We start from the raw sequence: 4,778 nt of genomic DNA, 5'->3' as shown, positions 1-4,778 counted from the left end.
AAGATAGGGAGCTGACTTGTCTGCAATCATCCAATTCTGAAGGAGCTGGTAGTCTTGCGGAACTCATTTTACATAGCCGTATTATCTTCGCGGGGATACCAAACTTGGACATCACGATGTGTAAACGTTTTTTTTTTCGTGATATTGAAGGCTGCTTAGAAATCGATAAATACATATCGTCGATGTTTTTGCAAAACCGCCCAACGTGCAATTGCCAACCAACCGCCTAGCTTACGACACTCAAATTATACAGGGGAGCGAAAAACCGGATTTTCTCTGAAGGCATTGCCTTGATAGGCAGTATTTTCTCTAGCTATTATTTTAGAAATCTGTTGTTTTAATAACGATTTTACGATTTTTGTGGGGTTCAGGGTTACCAAATCTAATTTTTGCCACAACGGCGATTTAGGCGGCTTTGCTGGCTGGCCGATGGGCGGTTTTGCAAAAACAACGACGATATGTGGTGATCGTCGATCTTCTTATCGTCTTCATGCAGTCATATTCTGTATAACAGTTTATGCATGCATCTCCATTCTCTAGCATTTAATGGAGAGTTCTGGATACCTGCGCGACTCTGGCAGTACTCGATGACGAACTCTCCCTCCCACCATAAGTCCGAATTTGAGCTTCAGTGCACAGCAGCCGCACGTGTTAGCCTCGCCCACTACATTTCGTAGATGGCGATTATGTCAGCCTTATTCTTCCTGAGGACATCAACTAGCCGTGCATACTCTCTTTGCTTTCAACAAATGTCGTCGTCGTCATCAAACGAAGGGGATTTAATTCGAGATCATTTAGACCTTTCGATTGGAATTAGTTTTCTCGTGACGGATACCAAGCGCAGCGTGCAACCAGAACCTGGGTCAGTTTTGTTTAAATATATGGTGCCATAACTCATGGTGGAATGAAGCTTCAGACTTCAATGCGTCCCTTAACCGAATACGTCGCAACGGCCTCAACAAAGCTCCCTCGCTTTCTGCCGTGGCTCGGCGCATCTTGCACACGAGCAAGAACTAAGTAAAGTCAAGCAGCTGTAATTTCAACGCAGAAGTTTCGCCATACCCCAATTCGGCCCAAAGAATCGAGAAAGTAAATATATAGAGAGGAACATATATAGACCCAAATACCATTATTACAAGCAAGCCCAAAGACAGGCTGCACTAAAGCCAAGAACTCGTAGTACGATGGAGAACGAAGGCTGTTATTCCACATCAGTCAGTGCACCTCTACAACCGATCGGCGCGAAAAGGCTCTCGATAATCGCTTTAAATGAGAAAATAAGTATTGAAATAGACCAAGTCTGTATAAATATTTGTCACCTGAAATCGTGAGAAACGTAGCGAACAGCAGCGTTGACTGCAATTCATCCATCGGTTTTATCGATGAACTGTCAAGAAATCATGCAATTTTTAAACGCTTGTAAAATTCTTAATTACAAGTACAACAACTTAGATGTTTTTAATTATTATGTCTGCTATTTGCACTGACAGATTACGGAACACATAAATCAAAAAGTGGTGGTGTTTAAAGCGGCAATAGCCGCTTCGGCAACGGCGGCAGCGTTAAGAAAAACGCATTTAATGTCGACGACAAGCGACAGCCGCAACAGTTGAGTGGCAAGCACTTGATCGATGATCGGTACCAGCGCAGTCAGTTCGAATGCAATAGCCACCACCAACCACAAAAACCACAACAATCAGCCTTACTCCGTTACTCGGCTAAGAAGTGCAGCGCGGTTACATTTGATATCAAGCCCCCGCCTACAGGCTAAGAAAATGTGCCGCAATCGAAATGTATGTATGTATGTAGAATTCAATTGGCGCCAAACCAGCACAAATGGAAATCGTTTGTGCCACTAAATATTAGCCGTTAGGCGGGCAGGTGAAGCAAGAAGCACTCTACTGTGTACCGTGTGGGAGCGGCAACATAAGATGAATTGGTTGCATACGCGGCGCAGCTATGCACAGTCGGATTTGGTGCCGCCAATGCGCGCGATTCGTGCAACAAACTCTTTTTTGGTGGAGCACGTCGTTGGACGTGGTTGCAAAAGGGGAAAAAACCCCAAGAAGCAGTACATGAAATTATGCGTTAATTTAAATTTTCTAGTTGCGCGTGGCAGCAACGTTAAATGAGTAATGCCAAGCGCATTTGCAAGGGCAGCGGCAGCGCAACACGATTCAGAGTGACTAAAACCGCAACTCAACGAATGGTAATTTTTTTTTTCGCTTTGGAGCGGCAATCCCAGCAACAGCGAGCGGCATTGTAATGGCATAGAAATTGCAACACGATTTACGCATTTACCGCACGCAGGCTTAGTAAAAACAAAAAAATCAAAAACGAAAAAATAAAACCACGAAAAGCTAAAAATAATTGTTGCAATTGGCAACACGATACACGGTTTTGTTGTTACAGCGATTGTGCGCATGCGCACCTGTAACTTACATTTGTAGCTATGCTTATACGTACGTATGTATGTATGCAAAATTTGTGTATATTTATCTGCCCATTTGTCTTGGCTGTAGGTGCGTCCCAGCTCCAGAAACTGTAAAACAACTCGGTTGGAGTCCGCTTGGAGGTCGTTGCGCGTGTTCGCCAATGTTTTGCTGCAATTGAAAATTGCCCGCTTTATTGATGTTGTTGCATTTTTGGTTGTATGTATTTTTTGTTGGCAACTACAATTGGTAGATACGCAATGCGGTGCTCAGCATGTCAGCGTCGCTTACAAGCAATTACAAGCGATCGTCGGCGCGTTGGCAACACTGCTGGCAAAGCCATGGGGGTATAACTTGCAGCAGGCAATAAGATGTTTATACGCTTTGGCTAAGAAATGAAACGCAGTTAATTTTACATACTTAGATACATGCTCATAGTCGAGTGCGGCAATTATTGGTAAGCGCTTGCTTGAAATAGTTTGAGACTTTAGCGATGCATGTCGTAAATTGTAAACATTTTATATGCCCTGCATGGATTTTATAAAATTTGGGGAGTAGTGTAATTTAAAAACTTCTTGGGTGACTTCTTCGAAATGGGATAAATTACCCAAGATTCCAACAAAATTTGTTCCCTCCTACTGTCGTACAAATGTATTTCAATTACCTAGTTCCCGTACTTCTGGTTAATTTCAGCTTTTCAAACAGGTGGCAACCCGTTAGAAATTAGACCTTTTCAAAACTATTTCCATTGATACACATATTGTAATAATTTATTTAAATTATATTATGTAATTTTAAGCAGGTGGCAACCCTCTTCAAACACCTCAAAATTATTCTAAATTTCAAATCTAAGATTTTATAACACTATTTCGCTCGAAACGCATATTTTCATATATTACATAGCTTGTGTTTAGTTTAATTAAATTTGACTTTTCAAACAGCTGGTAACCCTTTTCTAAATATTTTCAAACTACAACCTTCTTTAACCTCTTTCGTCTAACACCCAGATTTTGATTCATTAATTTGATTGATTATACTTGGTTTTGTAAATAGTTGGCAACTCTGTTAACTGTCATTTATAAATACAGCCTTTTCTAAACTGTTCCGTTGTGGCAGCCCCCTTCAAACCCCACATTAATGTTCTAAATGTTCAAACAAAATATTTCTTAACACTTTTTTGTTTTAATATTTCATCTAAATTGTGTATAATTTTATTTAATTCGACTTTTAAAACAAGTGGCAACCCTTTTCATAGCATCTCGAAACTAGAAACTTCTTAACCTCTTTCGTCTGACACCAATATTTTGATTCATATTGCAATTACCAAATTCCTTTAATACAAGTTTAATTTGATTTTTTAAATAGTTGGCAACCCTCTTTAATGTCATTTGTAAATAAGACCTTTTCTAATCGTTTCGATTAAAAGCTATATTGTAATAGTGAGTTTAACTTAATATGTAAATAATTTGAAGTCAACATTTTAACAGATGGCAACCCGCTTCAGATCCCTCAAAAATATTCGAAATGTTGTTGTGGGCAAGTACTAGAACGGTGTACTTGAGAACAATGAAATTTGGCACACACAAAATGTCCTCCCCTTGACAAGGACAGCGATATATTATACATACTTTAAGATTCGACTGCAAATGTTGGAAAAATAACGAAAAATGTAAAAAAGTAAATTATCGAAATTGCCTTGCAAAAATACTTTAGAATCAGAGGTGTATAGCAAACTTCTTTTTCCTGCAACGGTTTAATGTAACCGCAAAATTACCCACAAATCACTTTGTATATAGTTTTATGGAAGGAGTCTAATGCATGCGACTAAAGACATATGTAGTTATTTTGGATACACTTGCTATTGCAGTAGGTACGTGGTTTATTGCTCCCTCTTTAGTTACATGCAACGCCCCACGACCAGCTGTTTGGCAAAGCAAAAAATTGCAAAATAAGCAAAAAATTCCTTGCACACAAAGAAAAAGTTACAATTCTAACAAAAATAGTTTAAAGTTGCTATTTTATTTTTGCCATTCATTTAAGCAATAGCAGTTAGTCGCTAGTTTGTTGCTATATGAATGTTGCGCTATCAAGTTGGGGCTTGCAATTGACTCACTCTACTTAAATATGTTGCAGGTGCAAACAAAAATAAAGTAATAAAAGCAAAACTAAATAAAATGGAATTGTAAACATTTACTAATAGTCGTGTTTAGCTGTTTTATGTGCATACTTGTAGAGTATGTATGTATGTGTGTATATATGAATTCGATATTGTTTTTGTAGCATATACAGAGCTAGCCAACAACGCCATGCTACAATAATAGCAAAAGCAAATGAACAATTAGACAA

Source organism: Rhagoletis pomonella, unplaced genomic scaffold, assembly GCF_013731165.1.
Source record: "Rhagoletis pomonella isolate Grant_MI unplaced genomic scaffold, Rhpom_1.0 Rhpom_scaffold_00011, whole genome shotgun sequence".
Taxonomy (NCBI): domain Eukaryota; kingdom Metazoa; phylum Arthropoda; class Insecta; order Diptera; family Tephritidae; genus Rhagoletis; species Rhagoletis pomonella.
The sequence above is the reverse complement of the archived record's forward strand: the minus strand, read 5'-3'. Positions refer to the sequence as shown.